General features: G+C 41.7%; 1 long non-coding RNA gene across 1 annotated transcript; it reads left to right on the top strand.

Annotated features, from left to right (window-relative positions):
* Nucleotides 1–24,820, top strand: LOC141573057 (uncharacterized). Its single transcript, XR_012498624.1, has 3 exons — nucleotides 1–184; nucleotides 24,377–24,456; nucleotides 24,616–24,820. It is a non-coding gene; the product is annotated as an uncharacterized LOC141573057 (long non-coding RNA).
* The last annotated feature ends 879 nt before the right edge of the window (nucleotides 24,821–25,699 follow it).

Here is a 25,699-nt window from a genome sequence, read left to right as displayed (position 1 = left end):
ACCCACGTCACAGTATCCTCAGCATAAATGACTTTGATGCGTTTTACGCCAAAGAGGACAGCCCTGTGCGATGGAGATGAGGGAGAGGAGAGGGTATGGGGAGGTGACTTCAAGCCCAAACCTTGAGGTTGGAACAGGATGTTAACACAGCGGGATGCAGAGAACCTCCCAGGACAAAGCTCAGGTAAGACCCAATTCGAGGGGAGTTCGGGGCATGCACCAATCGTGGTCGGTTCTTAGGGATGAGACAAGCACATCACCACTGTGAAAAGAAGGGCGAGACAGCATCTTGTGCCCCATTTGTTCACTGGTTTCAGCACAACCTGGTATGTAGTCAGCATTCAATGATTGATATTGAATGAATGAATGAACAAAAACATGCACACCGGGTGGACTAGCAAAGAGTAAAAGCAGGAAACCCAAGGGGGACTGTCAAGGATCCGAACCAGGGCCTGGGGGTGGCAGTGAACGAGAAGGAAAGAATGTCAAGGGTCTGCAGTAACAGAACTGGTAGAAATGGCTTCCAGGCTGAAAATCTGGGAAACTGGGGAAATAGCAGGGAGAGGGGCACCTGGTGCTGGGCTGAAAATCACCTCAGAAACAGCTGTGGTTGTTTCCATCCCTGAAGCATAGGTATTCCTCTTGCTTCTGTCCCTTAACTCATAAAATAAAACTAAAGAAGTGTAAGCACATAAAAATTTATTACTAGGCATTATTATGGCCATGGGACCAAGAGCAAATGAGAAGTTGGGAAAAAAATATCTCCGAGGTAAATAGCTCAAGTTGCTCAGGAATAAGGGTGAGGAACCATTTTATGGAAATGAACGGGTCCCTGGAGTCCCTGAACGTCCATAAATCGTATTGAGACACAATTCATGCTGCCACTGGGTAGGACTGTGCCTTTGTCCTCTTTGTTGTCATGGGCTACCAATCCTGGAGAGAAAACTAGCTCTGAAACAACTGATTAAATAAATTTAATTAACTTGGAAAACATAAATGGGGTCTCATGGGACATCTTTCTGTTTGGCTTTTAAGACACTGTCACGTAAACCTTGTGCTTTCTGTCCTGAGAGGAGCTCTGAGTGTTGTATGAGTTTCCTCTCAAGGTGTGTAACTGGTCCTAAAATACATTCTTGCGTGTCTAGCGATTTCTTACTCACCCTAGGGGTTGTTCTTGTTTTAAAAACATTGATTCAGCTGTACGAAGTTCCAGGCCAGGCATGGTGCAGAAGGTAATCCTGCTTTACAAAGTGAGAATCAATCCATTTTTTGCTTCTGGGCTTCTGGGTGAATAGAATCACGCACCCCAGTACTGTGGTACCTCGGTTTTCGAACGTAATCCGTTCCGGAAGACCGTTCGAGTTCTGAAACGTTGGAAAACCGAGGTACCGCTGTATTCTTTTCAATTTGAATTCAAGTGAAGGTTGGCTGTTGAATAAGCAAGGCAGAGACCTCAGATATGAGCTAGATCAGTGGTTCCCAAAGTGTGGTCCTGGACCAGCAGCCTGAGCCTCCTGCGAGAATGGGATAGAAATGCTTATTCCCAGGCCCCATCCCATAGCCCCTGAATCGGGATCTCTGCAGCCTGGGCTCCGCAATCTGTGTTTTAACAAACCTCCAGGTGATTCTGACACAGGCTGAAGTTTGAGAACCACTGGGTTACAGTCTGGATAGCTACATTAGTGAGTGTTTTCCAGAGACACAGAACCAATTGGCTATATTTAGATATACACAAGAGGAGATATATATATATTTTTTAAAGGAATTGGCTCAGCAGTTGTGGGGCTGAGAAGCCCCACGATCTGCCATCTACAAGCTGGAGAATGAAGAAAGCTGGCAGTTTAATTCAGTCAGAATCCGGAGGCCTGAGAATCAGGGCGCTAATGGTTTAAGTCCTGATCTGAGTCCAAAACCAAAGAAGCAGGAACAGCAATGTCCAATGACAGGAGAGGATGGATGTCTCAGCGCAAGCAGAGAAAACAGACTCACCCTTCCTCCACACTTTTGTTCTATTTGGGCTCTCAGTGGATAGGATGATGCCCACCCATATTGGGGAGAGCAATCGATTATACTTTACTCAGTTAACCAACTCAAATGCTAATCTCTTCCAGAAACACCCTCGAAGACACACCCACAAATAATGTTTTACCAACTATCTGGGCATCCCTTAGTCCACTGAAGTTGACACATAAAATTAACCATCACAGTGACTATAACTAGTTTTTAAATTGAGCATCATACAAATTTAGACCTTTAGCTTCTTTCATTCATTCACTGTTTCATTTCGTCAATATTTTGTGGGGCGCTTGTCATACGTCAGACATCACTGTACAAGTATATATGTGTTGGGATGATGAAACAGCCAAGGTTTCAGCTCTTGGACAGGGTTGAAGATATAATACAGGATGCTCAGTTAAATTTGAATTTCAGATAGGTAAGGAAAACAATTTTTTAGTGTAAGTATATCCTAAATACTCCATGAGACACACTTATACTAGAAACTATTCTTTGTGTACCTGAAATTTGCATGTACCTGGGTGCCCTGTATTTTTATTTGCTAAATCCGGCAATTTTACTCTTATGGTACTTGTGTTTTAGTGGGGAACACAGACCAAAAAAAAGTAAACTTATTTAAAGAGGCAATGCTTTTCAGTGGTGATATAGGCATTTAAGAAAATAAAATGGAGAAATATGGCAGAGTGGCATTGGATAGGCTGATTAGAGAAACCCTCTCTAAGGAGCAGGGAGCCAGCTCCATGTAGATCTGAGGGAATAATATCCCAGACAAAAGGAACAAGTCAGTGCAAATTCCCTAAGGTGAGTAAGATCTTAATATGTTTTAGGAACTGCTCAAAAGTCAGCATAGATGAGCATAGTGAGTGAGAGGGAGAGAGGCAGAAGATGGGGCTAGAAAGGCAGATAGGCGCTCGCTCAGTCCTGTAGGCCTTAGCAGGCCAGAGGAGAAAGGGAAATTTGTTCTTTCACTGGAGAATTTTTAAGCACAGAGGAGCCCAAGATCAGATGATGTCCTAGCTTCTGTGAGGAGAATAGTTTGTAGAGGGGCAAGAGTGGGAAGCAGGGAGGCAGGTGAGGAAGGGCTTGTTGAGGTCCAGGTAGGAGATGCGTTTCCCTAATGGTTAGTGATGCTGAGCACCTTTTCATGTACCTCTTGGTCATTTGTATGTCGTCTTGGAAAAATGTGCTTTGCCCACAAAAAAAAAACACATTTTTTTTTGTTTTTTTTTGCTATTGAATTGTAGGAGTTCCTTATATCTTTTAGATATTAATCCATTATCAGATTTATAGTTTGAAAATATTTTCTCCCATTCTGTAGTTTCCTTTTAATTCTTTGAATAGTTTCCTTTGCTGCACAGAAGCTCTTTAGTTTGATGTAACCCCACTCATCTATTTTTTGCTTTCATTGCCTGTGCTGTTGGTGTCATATCCAAGAAATCATGCCAAGACCATTTGGTTTCTTAACAATATTAAGAGTAAGTGTGTTTCCCCCCCTGGTGCAGTGCTTCTCCAAAAATTGTATTTACATTTTCCCTGCAAAATCAAATCATTTTATTTTTAACGGTGACCTTTTAAGCTGAGTTTATATTAGAATCAGAAATAAGGTCAGACATTTCACCTTCCGTAGAGTGAACCTCCAAAACTTCACCTTGATCTCATGAATTGTATGAAACTACAGCAACAAAAAAGAGCCATTATCAGGCTGAACTGCTTTTCTTTTTGCAACATCTGATGACATCTATCAAACCACCATCTTTAACCATTTGCAAAGTTCTGCTGCCGCTAATGGAGTCAACACAAAACAATGATCATGTCGTTTCTCATATCCACAAGAAAATTTCAAATAAAAAAGAGCAAAACTAACTTAGGAGAACAGTTATTTGATATAAACAAAAAGTCATGCTCCACAGAGTGATAGGTAAATGACAGCTGCACATGGGAAATTGTTGCCTTTGGGAATAGCTACCTAAAATAACTTTTTAAAATAAATACTGACTTGAAAGAGATGCTGACACTTCTTCAGCAGGCTTGTGCCTTCTGGTTTTTGTGGTCAGCTCCCATGGTGGATGGTAAATGTCAACAAACATTTGGACCAAACTATTTTTAAAGGACCCACTTTCAGGGTTGCTATTGAAACCAGTGCTGCTTCTTCTGGTCCCGGCGTGTTACCTGTTTGTTCTCTCTGAAAGCTTTTAGGGTTTTTAAAAAATTTCTGGTGTCTTAAATTTTATGATGTTATGGTTCATTATGAGGTTTCTTTCATTCAAGGTGCTCAGTGGACCCTTTAAAGCTGGGAAGCCATGTCTCTTAGTTCTAGAGAAAATGTTTATTTCTGTAGTTGAGATTGATAACTACCTACCTAATACATCTTTCTGTCTTTCTTATTAATAGACTATCTGTACACAGTATGTCAATGTGCCTAACTAGAAGTTTCCCAGCCACCTTTGTTGGTAGACAGTCATGTGACACAGTTCTGTCCAATGAAATGCAAGTTGGAATCACAGTTGGCATGAATGAAAGAAGATCTGGGGCTCTACCTCCTTCTAATTCATACTTATGTGTGCACCCTCTTGTTTTCAGCCCCCCCCCCCAACCCGACTCCCACATTCAGAGTTATCTGGTGCTTCCAGATCCTCAGCCTTTTGAGGATTCATGGTGGTCAATTTATGTTTTGTTGGCTTCTGCCATTATAGACACATAACAGGATGGAAAAAGCTGAAACTAAATTAGACGCCCTTTGTCCAAACACTTCACATCTTCCAAGATTTTGTTGACTGTTTTTGCATTGCCTTTCTTTTTTCTTCCTCCTGTTTTATTCCTTTATGGCTGTGTTAGCAGGTTGGGAGAGGGAGTGGAGATAACGGTATGCATTCAATTTGCAGAGTTAAACAGAAATTGACAGCTGCAGGTGAGAGGGCAAGCCTAGGTGAGTCCTTATCAGCATCTATGCTAAGAAGCCTCAGGCTTTTAGTCCACATCCACAGGCATGTGGACTAAAGAAAAAGAATCAAAGTTAGGAAGACAAACACTAATCTACTTCACATTTTTTTTTTAAATTTAGAAATGCCTAAGCCTAAATAAACATCTAAGAAGCAACCAGGTTTCCTTTTGAATGGCCAACAAAGCCACTGGTTATAGTTAGAACAGTAACACCATTCACTTCACTCAGCACTGTCAGCCTCCCAGCCCACATCTCTCCCTTGGACCACATTGCCTCTCCCAGCTGCTGCTGCTGCTGAAGATGAAGGTGATGAGGACGACAGTGGACACTTAGCAATGGTATGTGCCAAGCACAATAATCCTCGCAACCATTATTTCCTGCAGTTACTGCTATTATCCCCACCAGGATAGTAAGGCACAGAGCAGTTATGGAACTTGCCACACGTTCACATAACTAGAATAGTTCAAAGAGAATGAATGGTCACTACTTCAAATACAGCAGGTCCTTGAGTAACGTTCAACTTCGCTTTGTTATAACATTGATGAGATGTCCTAGGAACTTAACTTGTCTCTATCAATCAGCCAGCCTATGGGAAAATTGGTTTCATTATACGTTGTTTCACTTAAAATAGTAGAACCTACCAAGGATGTTAAGTGAGGACTTACTGTAGAATAGATGGTTCAAAGCCAGTGTGTGAACCACGGAAGTCCTACTCTCGAGTCTTTGCTTGTACTAATGCACCACAGATAAAAATATTTGAATATATATATATCACCCTATAACTTCAAAAGCAATTTCATATGATCCGCCCAGTCCCATTGTACAGATGAGAAAACTGAAGCCCATCTGACTTCAGAGAGTAAGGTAACTTACTATTTTACCTAGTGATCCACTGATGTACTTTGTTCGTAAGATTTACAGAGTTTTGTAGCCCTACGCTGGGCTCTTTCACTGGTTCATTTGGATGATTATGAGCATTCATTTATTCCAAGAAGAGGCATTATAAAGGCAATATAAATACTCGAGTGCAAGTTATAAATTGTTGGTTTAAACCTCAGAAAGTATTTTTCCCATAGAAATAATGTGAATCATGGTGAGTAGGAGTGTAGGCAAACCCACAAATGCTAGAAATTTCCTGTTACCACAGTAACCACAGCACTCCAGGGCCTGGGGTGGAGGCAGGAAGAGAAGGACCTGGGCCCCCTACTGGAGGGAAGAGTGATGGAGGTGGGGAGATGTCTTCCAGGGGCTAATGCAAAGGCCAGTTATAGGCTGAGTGTTCGTAAAGTGGGACATACTTTATATGTATGGCTCCCCACAAACCCATGCCCCCTAAGTGCAAGGGAATAAAATAAAATCAGGGAGCTTTCCTGGAACAACACACACTCCCCAGCTAAGGGACCTGGGAGTTGGAGTTTCTGTTCTTAAAGAACCAAGAGGGGAGAGAGATCAAATGATGGGCGCAAGGCCAGCTGAGAGCCATTTGTAGAAAGAACAACTAAGTCCAAGTATGGCAGATTTCCAGAAAGAAGTCTGCTTCTTTCCCCTCTAGTTTTGGTCCTCTGGTTTTACTATCAACCTACAGACCATATATAGTTAGAGGCTCTGTTCATTCCAGGGTGACATTAGGAGAATCTCATATTCTGAGCTAACATAATCATTTTTAATGAAGCCTTCTGAGATTTGCAGCCTTTTAAATTAGAGATCTTTGGGGGACAAAGCTCTTGCCAACTTGACCCAGGACAAGAGCTGGGCATTATCATGTTTTAATTGATTAATTATAGTAATTAGAACCATAGTAATCATTCACTCAGTTATTCTTTTATCTCCTTCATTGATTTTAAACATGTGAGGTGACCAATTGTGATGACGATGATGGTGGTGATGATGACAATTCAAGTCCATGAATTCCTTGGACCTCCTGCAATTGTAGGAGAGTAAACATTTCTATGCAGAGGACTGGTTTTTCCTGTCACCAGTGCTCAGAGATTGTCTAATTTGACTTTGCATTTTTTTCCCTGAGAAAAATTAAACAGATCTTACAACCCAACCTGACTCCTGGCCACAAAGTATCTCTGCGCTTTATTAGCAGAAGGGATCTTAAATTCTAGAAGCTTCATGATGGCTTGCACAGAAGTTAGGCCAGGGCTCAGACTGCAATGTTGTAGTACCTTCTAAAGCCTTAGGATAAGTAAAATCCACTTGACAGATGTTTCTCATTGTGAGCTCAGAATAAACCACAGAAACAGTCGCTATTTGAATCATCTTCTCCTTGCTCCACCCCCTTCTCTCCAAGATAAGTGACCTTTTGTGTTTGGCTTCTTTCACTTGGCATAATGTTGGTGAGATTCATCCATGTTGTAGCATGTACCAGTACTTCATTCTTTTTCATGGCTAAATAATATTCCATTGTGTGTATATACCACCATTTTTATCCATTTGTCCATTGATGGATGTTTGTGTTGTTCCTACCTTTTGGCTATTTTGAACAGTGCTGCTATGAACATTCCTGTACAGTATTTGTATAAGCATTTGTTTTAAATTTTTTTGGATATATACCTCACGTTGGTGGCTTGAAATAGGCTGCAGTGGCAGTATTTACACCATGGAAATTGGCAAATACTACCAAGCAGGGCCTTGTACCTCCCAGGGTCCCCAGGCTGGAAAGCTGGTTTTACACATTTACCACTACCACCACACCACTGCTTGAGAGTAATTCTCTCTCTCTCTGTCTCTCTCTGTCTCTCTCTGTCTCTCTCTGTCTCTCTGTCTCTCTCTCTCTCTCTCTCTCTCTGCCTTTCCCTCTCCCTCCTCCTTTTTTCTCCCTCCTGCCTCTACCTCCCTTCCCCCTTTTTCCTCTTCCCTTCTCCCTCCTTCCTCCCCCTCCCTCTCTCTGTTTTTAAAGGGCGTTACCCTTAAACACACAAGTGAAAAGCATTAAGCCCTTAATCCTTCTGCTTCCAGCCCCGGGTTCTCAAATGACAGCATGTGTCAGTATCACCACAGACTGCTGGGCCCACCCCCAGAGTTTCTGATTCAGTAAGTCAGTGGGGCCCAAGGCTGCACTTCTCTCCCATGCCCCAGGGGATGCTGGTGCTGCCAGCGTGGGGACTGCGTTCTGAGGACCCCAGAGAGAGCAACATGCTGTCTCTGACAATGGCCTTGATGACTCACATGACTTTGTCGTCAGGGAGCAACTCAGTGGGATTTAACACGATGCTTTCCCTCTCTCAAGTACTCACATAAATGGACGTTGCAAGATGTGAACCATCACCTTGTCAGGGCTGCTTATGTTTCAGTAGTTTCATTTCTCTGGCCTCGGCTCCTCTGAAGATGGATCACAGGATAACTGTGTGTGACTGTTACTGAAATAATCTCAAGTGTGGAGTGTTAAGTAATAGGGTGCGTTTTCAAGCTTCAGCCAGGGCCTCTCTGTGCATTGGGACCAGTGGTCTAGGAGCATAGGAAATTTTTAACAAGAAGTTTTTATTAAAAATGTTTGAAAGTGAAATCATTTAAAAAAAAAAGTTAAAAAATGTTTTTAAGATAAAAAAGACCATAAAGAAGACGAGTTTTCAAAGTGCTGACGGGAAGCAGTACGGCTTCCAGTGTTACAAGAATCCAGGTGCCACAGGCTCCAGATACGGCCGTCTTTCCAGCGCTCTGTTCATGCTCCAGGTCTCTGCTCTTCCTTCTGTTTCCTGGAGAGAAGGGGCCAACCTGAGGTGGGAGTGAACGATGTAGGGTTTACGGACTGTGAGAGGCTTGCGTTGCACACCACTCAGCGTGTGCTCCTCAAATTCCCTATTAGTCATCTGCTCCCAAGTTTCTCTGCTTGGCATCCAGCGACAGTCTTACTCTCTCTGTATTCACTCTCCATGTCTGCAGCCAAGTGGAGACCATGGCTGCCCTTTCCTTTGCGATGCTAAACAGTTTAGCTCAGACTCAGCTCCCTCCAGCCCAGCCACCAGCTGGCCTTGGCTCAGAGAAGAGCCCATTACCAAAGTAGGCCACTTGCAGAGGGATTTTTATCATAAGGGTCCTGGCAGGAACAGATGGAACACTCCGACAGGGGTAATTTGAGAAGAATTTAATTGAGGGCCCATTTAACAAAGGCATAGGCAGGATTTCGAGACAACAACTCCAGGCTAGGAAGAGCGGGCTGACTTACTACCCTGTGGTAGGCAGAATGCGAAGGTGACCTCCCATGAGTCACTGCCCTGAAGAGTCTCCCACTCTTGAATGTGCGTGGACCCTATGGCTTGCTTCGAAGCCAACAGAATAGAGCAGAGGTGGTGGGTGTCACCTCTGTGGTTGAGTTACATTGTGTGAGACTGTTGTAGCAGACTAGAGATGAGATTCTCCTGCTGTTCTTGAGGAAGAGAGCTGCCATGTTCTGTAAGGGCCACAAAGCAGGGACATGTGGGCGACCTCTAAGAACTGAGAGTGGCCCTTGACTGACAGCCAGCAGGAAAGCCAGGCCTCAGTCCCACTACCACAAGAAACTGGATTCTGCCAATACCACATGAACTTAGAAAAGAACCCCAAGTTTCAGAAAGGAACACAGTCTGACCCGCCCTGAAATTGTAGCCTTAAGTGACCCTGAGCAGAGGACGTGGTGATGCCACGCCCAGTCTCCTGACTCACAGGAACTCTCTCTGATGCATGGAAGGTGTCTCCTCCAAAATTCGTATGTTGACACCTAATCTCCAATATGATGATGGTATTTGAGGTGGGGCCTTTGGGAGATGATGAGGTCATGAGAGTGGAGCCCTCCTGCGTGAGGTTAGTGCCCTTCAAAAAGACACTGTCCTCCTCTCCTTCGGCCACGTGAGGACACAATGAGAGGATCCTCATTCAGAACCCTACCCCGATCTCAGACTTCCAGCCTCCAGAACTGTGAGAACTAAGTTTCTGTAGTTTATAAGCCACCCAGTCCATGGTACTTTGTTTCAGCTGCCTAATGGACTAAGATCATGTCTGATAGTAAGGGTGTGTTGTTTTAAGCCAGTGAGTTTGTGGTAATTTGTTACGCAGTCGTAGTAGCTGTTACATACCCTTAAACCCCTTGAGACAAGGGGGAGGAGCTGTTACCAGAACCCAAAGAGAGGGCCGCCTGACCAGAGCAGGTAGACACAGCCAACCTGTGATGGCGTGAGAGGGGGGAGCTGGAGAATGAGCGCTCTGACCCTACATTCTGTCCTCTGGGCCCCCTGCCAGTGCTTCTATTAGTGAGCCCAGCCCGAGGGCTGCAAGGAAGGGGACAATTGATACAGTCCCATTAGTCAGCTTCTCGGGGCACAGAGCAGGGCGGAGAAGGGTGGATAGCAGATTTTGAGGGGCAAACAAAATACATGTCTAACCCCAGGGCATTCTCTGGCCAGCTATAGGGACTTTTCCTTCATATTGTTACCTATATAAATAGACAGCAAAAGGAAAAACAAATGCGAGCTAAGGTTTTGGTTTCCAAGGTAGCATTAGTAAATAAAAGTATTCTAAAAACGAAAATGACTTAAATCTTGACTTTTTCCCTGGTTAAGTGGGCTAATCAAAAGCATATCTTTCCATAACTTACGTTATTCAAGAGGCCCCTGTACTATAATTACACTGTAGACCCTAGCATTGTTCAAGGTGTAGGAAGAGACAATTCCATGGTCAGGCTGGCCATAAATCAGACAGCTCTGCAGTCACTGGGTAAATGAGATGGTCTCTAGAGAACAGTTTTGCTGTTATTTTTTTCCTATTTTTTCCTTAGCAGATACAATTTATTCACTGCTCTTATAAGAATGGATTTGCTTAAATACACTGTATCTTACTTTACAGCTGTAGAGTTGAGGACCTATATTAATTTGCTAGGGCTGCCATCACAAAGTACCACCAACTGAGTGGCTTAAACAACAAAAACTTATCAGCTCGTAGTTCTGGAGACTAGAAGTCCACGATGACGCTATCAGAAGGGTTGGTTCCTCCTGAGGGCTGAGAGGGAATTTCCTAGCTTCTGCTGGTCCCAGGCCTTTCTGGCTCGTAGGATATTCTCACCTGTCTTCACATTGTCATCCCTCTGAGAGGGTCTGTCTCTGTGTCTCAATTTTTTTTTTTTTTTTAATAAGGGCACAGTTATATTGGATTAGAGCCCACTCTAATGACTTCCTCTTCTGAAGTTGACTCCATCATCTGAAAAGACCCTATTTCCAAATAAGGTCACACTCTCAGGTGTTGGAGGTTAGGACTTGAACATGTTTTGGGGATGGACATAATTCAACCCCATAAGAGGATCTAACACCAACCTACACTTTAAAGGCAGCCCACTTGTCAACCCCAGTGAATCCTCATTTGCTGCTGGTGAGAATGTCACATGGTTCAGCCACCTTGGAAAACAGTTTGGCAGTTACTCAACAAGGTAAACATACACCTACCACATGACGCAGCCATTGCACTCCTAGGTATCTACTCAGGAGAAATAAAAACAGATGTCCACACAAGAACTCGCACGTACATGATCATAGCATCACTCGTGATAGCCCCTAACTGGAAACACTCAAAATGTCTGTCACCTGTGAATGGATAAACACTGTGTGGTCTATCCATACCGTGGAATGTTATTCAGCCATAAAACAGAGCAGACTGCTCCTAGCTGTCACAACATGGATGAACCGCAAAGATGTCATGTTAAGTGGAGGAAGACAGTTGCAAAGATCACACACTGTGTGATTTCTTGTACATGAAATGTCCAGAAAAGGGAAACCTATAGACCATTGGCGTCCTAGGCCGGGGAGTAGGAATGGGGTTGACTGTAAATGGGGTGGGGAAATCTTATTTGGGAGACAGAAATGTTCAGAAACTGGATTGTGGTAATGGTCACACAAGTCAGTCATTTTTATTAAAAATCATTTAATTATACTCTTTAAAGAGGTGAATTTATGGTATGTAAATTATATCTTAATAAAGTTGTTTAAAAAAAAAACTCCCAGTGTCCTTAAGGTGAAAATCAAACACTCTTACCATTTGTAGGCTACTCTTCAACTTGTTAAATATACCAAAGGCTGTTTTATGGACCGATGTGGAACCATCCCCAAGCTAAAGGAAAGAAAAAAGCAAAAACAAACAATGTTCAGGACAGCGTGTATTTGGTTGTATATGCATAGAAATTTTTCTGGGAGGTAACACAAGAAATTGGTAATAATGGTTTGCCCTGGGGAAGTGGAAAATAGGATGGAGATTTTTCCCTCTAAATTATTTTGTACCTTTTGAACTTGTTACCATGCGTATGTTTTCGAAAACACAGGTAATTAAACATTTTGAAAAGTATCAGCCTACCACAAACCAAAATATACACTCAACGTTTGAGGTGACCTTCTGGAAAATAAAAATTGTGGATTTTTTTCCCCCATGGACAAGACCATCACTAAATAAGTGATCCTTCCAAACCTGATATTTGCCCTTTTGTGCTAAGAATAGTTTCTTCACCTCTACCAACAAGCCATTTTCCACAGGGACACAGAGTTTTCAATCATGTGCTCATGTTCAAGATCAGAAATTTCATGTATTTCTGGTCTGTCTTACTCATTTGACACGGAAAAATTGGAAAATATCCTTTCATGCAAACTATTCCAGGGAAAGGTACTACATAAACATTAAATCATTGAGATAATAAGTGTAATTGGGAGATGGGTGGGGAGACCCTATGTATATATTTGCATTCTTTTTGGAGTACTTGCTGGGCCATAGTTAGAAGGGGAAATAATACACCGCAGTATTTGCTTTTCCTTTTAGCAATGCTGGCTGCTGTGTAGCATGCTTATGTTACTATTTATTGATCTCTTTTTATCTCCTCTTTGTTGTTGTACTAATAACGTCATGCCAGCTGAGAATAAGGTTAAGTTTCTTTTTCCAAGTGCAATAAAATGGCATCATAGAAGAGATTTTGATTATGAAGCTATTGCTTCATAAAGAAAACAAGGGGGATTTAATCGACTGTCCTTGGAATAGTTGAGAGACCTAAAACCTGTCAGTCACTAATTCTCCCATCCTTTCTATGGAGCTGTGTGGTCCTGGTTACCATAGGTTCTTGTATAGGGTGAGCTCTTTGCTGTCAAGCTCCCCTACCAAAATGATGCTCTGAGTCGCTTAGCCCTCTATGGCCTGAGACAAATCGCAAGTGTCACATTTGGGAAACTGTCTCTCCACGTCTAGCTCTTCATCACATCTGATCAACCAAGCAGACAATCAAAAGGCATGCAGGCCTTTGCACAGAGCTGCTTTAGTGTGCTAATAAAGGTGCTTTCTTTTTAATTGGCTTGAGAGTGGGGGTAGGGAGAGGGGATTACTATTTCCTCAAAAATGTGTTTCTTTAATCCACTGCTTTAAAAATGAGGTTTTTTATTCACATTAGTTGTAGCCAAAGGAAAGAAAGTAAAGGGAAGTGTTCATTAATGACAAGATCTCCTGCTGGTCTCAAGCAGGTCTATTTTCAAAGCAGGCTGCCTCCAAATTGATCCAGGCCCAGTGTGCCCCAGTTACATTACATTGCCCCAGGAATTCTTAATTTGCTTCATGATGAGCTGTCACACAATTCTTATAAGCAGCCCCCGAAAAGCAAAGATGCTACAACTTCTAGTTTGCAACTGTGGTTTCTACTTCCTTTCAGAGAACATGGAAAAACGGAAGATGGTAGATAAGGACATCTAATTAAGGTGGCTCCTCATAATTCCTATTCAAGCAGCTTTCAACCCCTTTGCATTTATGCTAAAAATCAAATCTTCCTCTGAAAATGGCATCCTCTTCCTCCTTGCTTACCTTACTTACCCAGCTCTAAGACATTACGTTAAGAAACATCCTTTTCTAGGTTGGTGACTGATTTCTTCGACTGAGAAGTTCTTTTCTGCTTCACTAGTCACTGAATAAAGGATCTGACATTTTCCATTGCTGCAAGGACTGTGTTTCAGGGCTTGTATCAGATGAACTCCAGCAAGTAACCTTTAATAAGGAGAATACTTGCTGAACCAGGACACCCACAGAGCAAGGATATACCTGCAGGGCAAGGCTGGCTATTTGGGTTGGAAATAACGCGCTTGTCCAACACTGCCTACACCCCTAGTCATCCCTGCAGACCCTCCATCGACTCTGGAGAAGAGCATGACTAGTTTCTAGAAAAGTCTGTCATATCTTTTCATTCCAAAGGGGCCCTATGATTGATCTCAGTCAGTGAGCTTCAAATGTTCACGTCTCATTTAAAACCAATCTCATCATTGTAATTACTTTTTGTTTGGAAAACTTTTAATGAGGGAAAGAAGGGTCAGCTGATGTTATGTATGACTACATTGCCCACTGATGAATCCTCATTCTATCTCCAGGACTGTCTATCAAGCACCATCAATTTTTGCCAATTTCTAATTAATCTGTGTCAATTTCATCAACCCCCCTCATTAATGTTCAAAATATGCCTTTTGGAATGACTTTTCAGCTATTCACAGCTTTGTAGAAGCACGTTCCTATGATGTGTTCGGGGAAATAGGCATGCCGCAGTGGTATTGTGGGGCATTCTAATGCTGCACTCCAGAAGCTCTGACCCTGGGGATTAGGGACAGACTGCTGCGTCCCCATCACTATTCATTTGGTTGACACATCAGGGGGAAAATGCTAAATGTACTGGCACAAAACAACGTTTGCTAACCAGGCTGTTTAGGGTGTTGTGAATAGCCTTCTGTGAGCTTTTTGAATTTGAAATTAATACCAGTCTTTTAACCATTTGTCCCTCTGGTTATGTCTGAGATGGAAACGTCTGGGAGGCAGCAATAACTGACACAATGAAATGGGAAAATACAGCAGTACAGTATCATGGTGGATTTTGGGCAATGCAAAACTAGACTTTTCTGTTCATCTTGCATCTGTTTTGGGGTGTGGACGTGTGTAGTACAATCTCTAGGAGAAAGAGAAACGTCACTTGTGGAGAGATTAGGTAACATTTTCTACCAATTATGCTGCTGGTCCTGAAGCCAAGTCCTGAATGGGTCTCTGCAAGATACACTAGTGAAATTTTTCACCAAGATAGCTTTCCTCTTAAGATGAGATTTAATGGAAGTTTTGGTATTTTGAACGTAGCCTCTGACACCCCAGCAAGGAAAAGCAGCCTCGTTTTGTTTGTTTTCTTGTGCTCCCATCTTGTTGGGGTGTCGATAACACCACAGCCTACGACAGGCATCTGATCACCGGGGAAATGCAGCCAAAAGAAAGATCCCAGCCAAGCCATGAACTTTAGTTCAAATGCTCATCTCTGACACAAACAATGTCATCCCTTGTGTGGAGAAACAAAAAACAAAAAACAGGGACAGAGCTTTGTATGGGAATGGTAATGACAATGTGCCCTAAGAGTCACCTTCTCATTAATGCAGGGCTTGTGTGACTGCACCATGAAAGGCAACTGTGTACTTACTGAAAACAGGGTCACAGTCACTATGTGGTGTCCTGGAAAAATACAAGACCATCCCCAAACCCAAAGCCTTTTTTTCAATTTAAGGCTCATTAAAGGGTGTGAGGTTAATCCTTAGATTAGAATACCTTCTTTAGAAATTTTTTGTTGTTTATTCGAATGACCTGGGCCTGTTTGACTCCTGTGCACTTGACACTGATCAGCTCTAACCCTTCCCCCTCTGATTGAAACTCCTATTTTCTTTGGTTTTTTTGGCTGCTCCCTCAATGGCGTCCCTTTCTCCCCTGACACTCTAAATGGCACTTACAAAATGTTTGTTTTCAAGCCCTCTTCTCTTATTTCTCAACACCCTTTTTCCTATAGAGCTAATTCTCTTCCAATCTAAATAATTACAAAATCTCTCTTCCAAACCTCATCTTGCCTCCTGAGCTCTGGTCTCTTATTTCAGATCCCCTGAATATCTTGCTTCTGCGGCAACTGACACTTGGTGTTTAAACCCAACTTATTTCCCCTCGCCCCTCCTTCCAACAAAAAGTATGGTCCTTCTGATTTTTAAATTTTAGTTTTTTGTTTTCATCAACATGATACATAGTGAGTCAAATAGTTTTGCTCCCCCCTTTCCTTCTCCCTAAAGGCAAATGCTTCCCATCCGTTTAGTGATTTCTTTCAGCACGTCCTCCTTATCACAAAATAAGCTGCTGCCTGTCTCCATTTTAGGCATTCTCTCTCTTACCAACACCACTTCACACTGCTGAGTAGTGTAGTATTTTTAAAACTATTTTCCTTTCTCCTAAAAACTTTGTTTTCCCTGAAGTTAATCATTGCCTTGGTTTTTCATTCACTTGGTTGTCTATTTAATTATCATTAATTATCACCGATGAGCAAACATCTTCTCACTGTGGTGGAACCACCCAGCATTTTATCAATTTTCTCCTGTAGAAGCATCTCCCAGGGAGCCTTCTGAACTGCCCTACTGCAGGCAGGCTGTCCCCCAGGACTGTTCTACTTCCAGGTGTCTCCTTTCACCATCAACCTGGGGATTCTCTTCCCCTCTCTTGAATTGGGGTCCCTTTCCTGGATCCCCTAACTTCCTATTTCTTGGTAATTCCTTTATTTCTCTGGAGCATATTCACCAGTAGCTTCCTGAGAAGAGAAAGTGATAGGTAAGGTTTGCGGGACTTTGCTTACCTGAGAAACTATCTTTATTCTACCCTAACTTGTTTTTGTTCTCATTCATTCATTTCTTGAGAGATCAGAGTTAAATGAGTATTTCAGTCCGCTTTGTTTACCCAGAAATTGGTCTAGTTTTCAGTAGAAGTTGTATTAAGATAATTTTAGGACAATTTTTTTTCTCAATAGTTTCTTCCTTATATTTGTCCTTATCTATTTCTCCTTGGTCTTTTCATGGTCTTTCCCACGTTTAGCATGGTGACAGCTTCTGGGGAGAATGTGCATGTGGGGAGCTGTGCTCTCAGACAGTGGCACTGTACCATTGAGCCACGCTGCACACTTTCAGTGTGGACGACATATTTTTCTTGCACGTCTGGACTACCTGGCTGGTTTGCTGACTTTTGTACTGTTCTCCAATGATTTGGGAAAGAGAAACCCTAATTTTTTGAGAAAGAGAAACCCTAATTTTCCTACTATGGGTAAAGACGCACTTTATGTTTTTTGCTGGATTAGAAGCCACAAAGGGACTGACCTTTATGTTGGCCAGAAGCAGGATGATTTCTGATTTTTTACTGGTACACTTGGTCACCCAGCATGAAAAGCAGAGTCAAAGGACCATAGACTTTTCTAGATGAGAGAGTGAAACCCAAAGAGATAAATACCACAGTAATTTAGCCACATGTTCTGCTGGGACCCTTTCACTTTGAGATGACTAACTTGTCCCCCAGGATCCAGTTCAGCATCTTCTCTTTATGAAACTTTCCTTCACTACCAGCTGCCACCCACCCCCTTCTGGGTTGATTCAGGGAGCTTACCAGATGCTCCCCAAACAACTTGTGCTTCCTCCATTATTGAGGAGAATCTTTTCCCTAGACAATGTGGGTTAGTTCTTCCTGCTTTGCTCCTTTCAGGTCATAACAGTCCTTCTCCTAAAGCATCCTTCTTTCAGACAGTAAGATTATGACACAGTTGTCAAGGTTGCAATACATCCTAGTCCTAAGTGTGCACTGTAATCACTTTGATTGAACGTGGGCAGTTTTCAGGCCTCCATAGCAGTGTATTTACATCTTAGTATGTATTTATATCTTAGCTATTTCTAAAAATGTCTGCTTTCAATAGTACTTTATTATCGTACTTTCGTATCGGACAAATAGTACTTTATTTGTCCTCAAATTCTGTGAGTGGGAGCACCTAATCAGAGCAGCCTGTATCCTGGTGATGGGTGTCATTCATCTACCTCTCAGACTTGTTGGGAGAATCAGGTGAGAATTCAGAGAGCGCGTGAAGATGCTTTGTCAATACGAATGTGCTATAAAGATACAAGGTATTCTTTTTGCAATGCCTCCTACTCTTTGTTTATAGTCCAACTTGAAAACCAGTTTGATGGATTAGAAAATAACCTTTAAGGAAAAAAATCTATAATTTAATAGACCTTTAGATAAAAATGTAATACAAGCTGCCTTGTTAGACATATTAAAGAACAACAGCTCAAATTTTGTTAGTGTTCTTCTTCCATGTTTTCTAGTGGGCTTACGATTTTTCATTTGAAAGTACCTGTTTTTCTCCTAATATTATTAATAAATCAGGCTTGTTTGTGCTCAGTCCTATGTAAAAATTATGTTGATTTTGCAACTATAATTAATTTAAGGTAAAAACTGATGTGGACTGCAGATGCCGTAAAATACTATACATTAATTTTTATTCTAGAAATTCTGTGTGGTTCCCTGAGTCTTTTCATCTTGGATTATGAGTTTCCAACCTTTAAAAATTTTTTAAATACATTAGCTAAAGCTTATATAACCTCTTGTATTGTTAGATTTTGAGTTTTTCCTGCTTTTAATTTTAAAAACTGTACATATAATATTCCAATCCAGTTCTTTCCCCCTTTCCTTCTGCCTTCACTAGCTCTGTCCTTCTCTCTGCTCCCAGATTATATGATGCTAAGGGACAAAACTGAAATCCAGTTTGAGAAGTTTCCTGATGGAGAGTTGAGTGCATCTATTTTTATAAGAGCAATGCTGGTCGGCAGATGGGCATTTCCCCTTCCAAAGCTATTAATCTAAGAGGGGAGGGTCTGTGGATGACGTGGTCATCACTGTATTCTTTGTTCTTAGCCAAGTGCTTGGCACATAGTAGATGCTCAATCAAACTTTTTTGAATGAGCTAATCTGCATAAGTGGACCATCAAAATTTGGATCATGATACTGTATTGCCCAAAGTCAATAAATAAAACTCATTTTAAATCAAGATCTGTAGGTTCACAGGGAGTTCAAACAAGGGGAGAGAGATCCCAGTCCACATGCTTTTGCACAGAACATTTATCTTACAGGAAAAATGTAGAAGTTGGGCCGGCCCGGTGGCTCAGGCGGTTAGAGCTCCATGCTCCTAACTCCAAAGGCTGCCAGTTCGATTCCCACATGGGCCAGTGGGCTCTCAGCCACAAGGTTGCCAGTTCAATTCCTCGAGTCTTGCAAGGGATGGTGGGCTCCATCCATCGCAACTAAGATTGAACACAGCACCTTCAGCTGAGCTCCTGGATGGCTCAGTTAGTTGGTTGGAACGCGTCCTCTCAACCACAAAGTTGCCGGTTTGACTCCTGCAAGGGATGGTGGGCTGTGCCCCCTGCAACTAGCAATGGCAACTGGACCTGGAGCTGAGCTGCGCCCTCCACAACTAAGACTGAAAGAACAACAACTTTAAGATGAACAGCACCCTCCACAACTAAGATTGAAAAGACAATAACTTGACTTGGGAAAAAAGTCCTGGAAGTACACACTGTTCCCCCATAAAGTCCTGTTCCCCTTCCCCAATAAAATCTAAAAAAATAAAAAATAAAAAAATTTAAAAAAAATGTAGAAGTTAAGACTCATCACAAAGTTGCAAGGTGAATGCCATTCTACTCCCTCTTCCAGATTTTGTTGCCTATTTTGGCATTGTTTTTATATATTCACCCCAGCTTTGTCCTTCCCTAGGCCTGCCTACCCTACCCAACACTCGACCTGTTTCCTGTCTCACAAGCCCAGAGTTTTATGTAATGAATGTGTTAAATAAATCCAATGTTCTTGTGTCTTAAACAAACAAAACAAAACCTTTTAGTAATGGACTATGTATGAAGTATTCATATCACACAGATCTATAAACATTCACACCTATAAGCCACAATCCAAATGAAGAAATAGAATAGTAACCAGAAAGCCAGAAACCCCCTCCAGTTACTGCCCCAGACCAAGGTTAACTGCCATTCTGACTTCCATCAGATTGATTAATTTTGTCCATTCTTTTTTTCAATTGTGTTAAAATATATAAAAAGAAATGTATCATCTTAACCATTTTGAAGTGTTAAGTACATTCACTTTGTCCTGTAACCAATCTTTAGGACTCTTTTCATCTTGCAAAACTCAAAACGCTGTACTCATTAAACAACTCCCCATACCTCTTCCCCCAGCTCTTGGCAACCACTATTCTACTTTCTGTCTCTATAAATTTGACTACCCTAAGTGCCTCACATAAGTGGAATTATACAGTATTTGTCTTTTTGTGACTGGCTTATTTTGCAATTTTGCCTATTCTTAAACTTGACTCATATACACGGAGTCATACAATTGGTGCTCAATGTAATGTCTTTAAGATTCATCCATGTTCCTGCATGCTTCAGTAGTGTGCTCTTGTTTTTTTTAAATATTGCTATTTAGTATTCCATTGTATAATTAATTATATGCCACACTTAATGTATCCATTTTCCCATTGATGAATATTCGGGTTGTTTTCCATTGTGGGCTACTTATGAGTGAAGATGCTGTGCATATTTGTATTTTTGTGCTTACCTTGTACAAATAAACTGGCATATCCATTCATTTCTCTTGGCGAGCATACTGGGAGGGGAATGTGGCATAGTCAATATTGTCAGTTTTCGAGAGGGGATGAGGGAGGGTTCCAATTGCTCTATAATCTTGATATCACTTGGTATTGTCACTCTTAATCGGAGCCTTTCTAAGGTATGTAGTGGTTTTAATTTGCGTTTTCCTGCTGAGTAATGGTGGTGAGCCTTTTTACATGCTGGCTGACTTTTTGATATCTTCTTTTGTGAAGTGCCTGTTCAATAGTTTTCCCTGTTATTGTTGAAAGGATTGTATTTTTCTTATTGATTGTAGGAGTTCTTTATACATTCTAAATATAAATCCTTTGTGTCTCTGTGGTCTATGGATTGCATTTTCACTCTCTTAATGGTCTTGGACGAGCAGTTCTCAGTGTGATAAAAGTCTGACTTACCATTTTTTTTTTTTATGTTAGAGCTTTTGTGTCTTAAGACCTTCGCCCATCCCCAGGTCATTTTCAGAAGTTTTATAATTTTATCTTCCACATTTCACATTAGATCTAAGATTCATCTGAAGTTAATTTTTTCGGTCTGGTATCCCACAGCATTTTAACTGTAGCCTAGGAGTGAATTAGCCCTGTCTGTTTCCTTCAAAGACCTTGGTCTTCAATCTATTACTTTAACTGAGTGTGGTCATTTCAAGTCAAGCTAGGCTAGTGGAGAAGTTCTGGGGGAAGGAAAGCCTTCCTTCTCAAGTCACATCTCCTGAGGTTCCACTTTTTGCTGCTTTGAATCTATGTACAGTTCTATTCTAGGACAATTCTCATTTACAAGCATGATGCCACTATGCAAAAATTGTAACTTATTTAGAAGTTAGGGAAAAATCAGAAGCTAGGTTCTCCCTTCCAAAGCAAAAAGGCATCAAAGTTAAACAGGCAAGGAAGACTTCACTCAAGGATATAGCAATAAGGGAGACAGACCAGAACTCAGTCTGAGCTTAATTACACTGAAGCGAGGGGCAGTGGGGTTTTTAAAGGCTGGGGTGGCGGGGGCGGGGGTCAAGTGGAAAAGAACTGGAGGATGTTAGGCCATCTGTGTTAGCTAACTGACTTTATCCAAAGGAAAAATAAACTCATATTTTTATGATAGGAGGTAGTATTACGACTTGTAAAACAGCCATGGAAGTTAGGCTCCTGCTCTCCCATGGCAACTAGGAGATCATGCCCCATCTCCTTTGATGATGACATTTCAAAGAGGTGGCTCCCAGGTCCTTGAGAAAGACATTTCTGGGTTATAAAACTGGCAAGAGGCTTTTTGAAAAGATTTGCATACATCTCAGAGGGGAAGAGAATAGACAGTTATGAGTTTTCTAAAGAAAATGCTCTAAGGGAAGGGTGTCAGGGTCTGCAGTGAGGAAGTAGCCTGTCTGAAGTTTAGTCCAGCTGGGGATACCTAAGGTTGTCTGGGTCACCTTCTCTGGGACATAGTGAAGATACAAGTAATAAGCTCACACTGGAGTTTCCACCTGCTCCCTGGCAGACTACCTTATCTGCCTGCAAGTTGGTTGAACTTTTCAAGAGTGCCAGCTTGGCCAGGCCAGAGCTCTGGGCTGCTTTGGGGGCTGATGGGACACAAGCCCGAGGCTGTCATGACTTCAGAAGGGGAAGTATAGCTGCTAGTTGCTGGCAGGTGCAGGCTTATGAGTTTGACACCTGCTTCCCTCTCTGCAGAAGAGAAAACCTCTGGTCCTCTTTGGTTCAGAGCTAGATGCTACTGGTCAGAGATGTTTTCCTTGAGTGAGGGCTGGGGGCCTCCATGGGCAGTACTGTGGAGGACCCCATAGCTCACCTAGGTTTGTCAAGAGCCACCTCCATGGGGATCTCAGGAGCACAGCCAGACCTTGGGACTTCGTCACTTCCCTGTGTCAGCTCCACTCCATCGTGTGCACTCACTCCCCTCCAACTCTGCTCCCTCTCACACCTCCTTATTTTAGGGTCTAGGGAGGTTTCACCTTTTGCTCAGGAGAGTTAGTGAATCTCTGGGGTTTGCCAAAGGGTTGGTCTGGAAAGAATCTGTATGTGGGGAAAGGAAGAGTAAGTAAAAAGGGTCAATGAAGAGAAGCAAGAGAGACAATTCTAGTTGTTCCAGGAGCCTGTTTAGTGCCACACTGTGCGCTGGGATGTGCCTGGATGGGTGAAGATGAAGAAAACTTACACTGTGGTCCTGTTTCTTTCCAGACTCCAGAGGAGCCAGTTCTGGAAGGTTCACCCTTTGCATTATTTATTTATTTTAATCCGAAATATGAAAAAAAAGAAATCAAAAAATAAATACCCAGCCACTCTTAGGGTTTCTAGGAGCCACTGAGACAAAACTGTCTCATTGGACTGTCGTCAGAATATATGATGATGAGTGAAGGGGGAGGGAAAGGAGGGGATTGTCCGAGCTCCCTCCTCTGCTCTGTGTCAACGAGAAGTCTCTTTTCTTGGGCCTCATTTTCAAATCACGTTCAATAGGTTGGCCCTGTCACTGGGGTCCAGTACTCGTGTTTTTTTTTATTAGTATTTGTTTTTAACATAACAATACAAAGGAGTGGTGAGTGATTTTTAAAAAGAAACAATGGCAACAAGGAAAACCAACAGCACCCTCTCTCACTGAGGGACAGTTGGGTCCCTGTTAATTACCTGAGCTCTAGGGGGAGGCCACCAAATTTGGAGCTTTCATCTTGGTGTCAGAAAGCTTGGGTTTCTACCCTTGCTCTGCCCCTTTCTAGTTGTGTGACCTTAGAAGAGATGCTGAACCTTTCTGAGCTCTTCTTTACAATGGGAATCATCATATATAATTCTCGAAGGGGTCAAAAGGATTAAATTAGAAAATATGTGACAGGCCTGGCAGGCCTGGGGCTGCCAGGTAAAATACAGGATATCTGGTTAAATTCAAGTCTCAGATAAACAACGAATAATTTTTTTCGTATATGTCCAAATATTGCAATTACTGGGTGTCCTGTATGTTTTATTTGCTAAGTCTGGCCACCTTACCACACATAATCTGGCATGTTATAGGCACTTGGTATGTATGCTTCCTCATTTTCACTTCCTCCTAAGCTCATCTAAAAAGGACTTCAAACACTGCCTGATTTAAATGTTGCTAAATTGTGGTTGAAGGATGGGGAGATAAGAAAAGATGACTGTAGCAAAATTGGCTGTAACCATATTCTTATTTCCACAAATGGAATAATACAAAAACTAGCATAAAAACACTAAGGGCCAGCAGAACGTCCTGTCTGATGATTAATTCACTCTTTATGGAGATATTAAATTAATTATGGCTCTCCAATATGATGCTTTTTTATCTAGAAGTTTAAATTTACGTTTATGTTGGTTTTTTTTTTGTAATAACATGGAAAAGTGTTTATGGCAGAGTTTTGAATGAGAAAGCAGGATAGGAAATTGTAGCTACATTATGATCTCTGCTACATTAAAATGCATAGAAAAAATCTGGTAGGAGATATGTGAAAATAACTCTGGGTCATTGGATTTTTTTGTTCATCCTTGCATCTTTAGAGTTTTCAACATTGTCTAAACTTTCTATAATGAACTTATTACTCAGCATTAAGGTAATGTTAAAGTTCTCTCTTAAATTATATTAGATTTATAATTTATCAATTGTTTTAAATTGTAAGTAAAATTCTAAAGCAATTAAACAAGTGGTGGGAAACTTAACATAACTTTAAACTCTTAATTAGGGACAAAACATACAATTTGTTCAGATTGTAACAAAACCATACAGTTGCGCTTTTTAAAAAAACAACTTTGTTATGAAGTATAACACAAACAGGAAAGTGTATAAAACACAAATGTACAGCTGAACACATTATTTTAAAAACAGAGACTCAGGTAACCACCTAGGTCAAGACACAGAAGCCCCTCATACTTCCCTTCCAGGTCACAACAAATTCGCTTCCACCTACTTGGTTTGTGTTATTTACTTCCTTTCCCTTTCATTTCAGATTTACCACCTACATCGCAGGCCTAAAAAATATAGATTAGTTTGGCATGTCCTTGAACTTGATATAAATGGAATCATATGGTAAGTATTCAGTTGTGTCTGGCTTCTTTTATTCAATACGCGTATGCTTTTAGATTCATTCATATTGCTTAGCACTGTAATCATGTATTCATTTTTGGTGCCATGTTGGTATTTCAACCTAGGACTATACTACCACTTATTTATCCATTCTATCGATAGACATTCGGGGTGATTCCAGGTTTTGGCATGTGAACTGTGGTTGCTGTCAACACTCTTGCCTGTCTCCTGATGCACACCTGCTCACGGGGCTGACATTCTTGTTTCTGTGACCTAACGTTATGCTAATGAGGTTTCTACCCATCTGTGACCATAAAAGGGAAAACTGATAAAGACCCTGGACTGTGGGAATCTGAAGCTGTGGAGCTAGTTGTCGTGGATTGGTTCCTGTTCATGACAAATTCCTATTTCAAAGGACTGAAAACCCAGCAGTCTTCTTAAATGTAAGAATAAATCTGTTGTTATTGTAAATGCATTAAATATTCTTTTAAACGGCAAGGAACAGTCTTAAAGGTTTTATTTCAAATGAATAGCATCTAAATGTGAAGGTCTCGTCTGTGTGACTAGGAACATTTGCCAATATTCCAAATTAAACAATTTTAATTTTAGCCAGAATCAGAAATTTTTTTTGAGCTGGAGGATGTATACACACACACACACACACACACACACACACACACACACACATATATTTTAGATTTTTATTGGAGAAGGGGAACAAGACTTTGTTGAGGAACAGTGTGTACTTCACTTCCAGGACTTTTTTCCAAGTTAAATTGTTGTCCTTTCAATCTTAGTTGTAGAGGGTGTTGTTCAGCTTCAAGTTGTTGTTCTTTCAGTCTTAGTTGTGGAGGGTGCAGCTCAGCTCCAGGTCCAGTTGCCGTTGCTAGTTGCAGGGGGCGCAGCCCACCATCCCTTGTGGGAGTCGAACCGGCAACCTTGTGGTTGAGGACGCATTCCAACCAACTGAGCCATCTGAGAGGCAGCTCAGCTCAAGGTGCCGTGTTCAATCTTAATTGCAGGGGGCAGAGCCCACCATCCCTTGCAGGACTCGAGGAATTGAACTGGCAACCTTGTGGTTGAGAGCCCACTGGCCCATGTGGGAATCTAACTGGCAGCCTTCGGAGTTAGGAGCATGGAGCTCTAACTGCCTGAGCCACCGGGCCGGCCCTGCGCTGGAGGATATTTTACTTATTTTTTTAAATAATCTTTTTATTTTTCAATTACAGTTGACATACAATATTAT

Source organism: Rhinolophus sinicus, linkage group LG09, assembly GCF_036562045.2.
Source record: "Rhinolophus sinicus isolate RSC01 linkage group LG09, ASM3656204v1, whole genome shotgun sequence".
Classification (NCBI taxonomy): domain Eukaryota; kingdom Metazoa; phylum Chordata; class Mammalia; order Chiroptera; family Rhinolophidae; genus Rhinolophus; species Rhinolophus sinicus.
The sequence above is the reverse complement of the archived record's forward strand: the minus strand, read 5'-3'. Positions and strand labels throughout refer to the sequence as shown.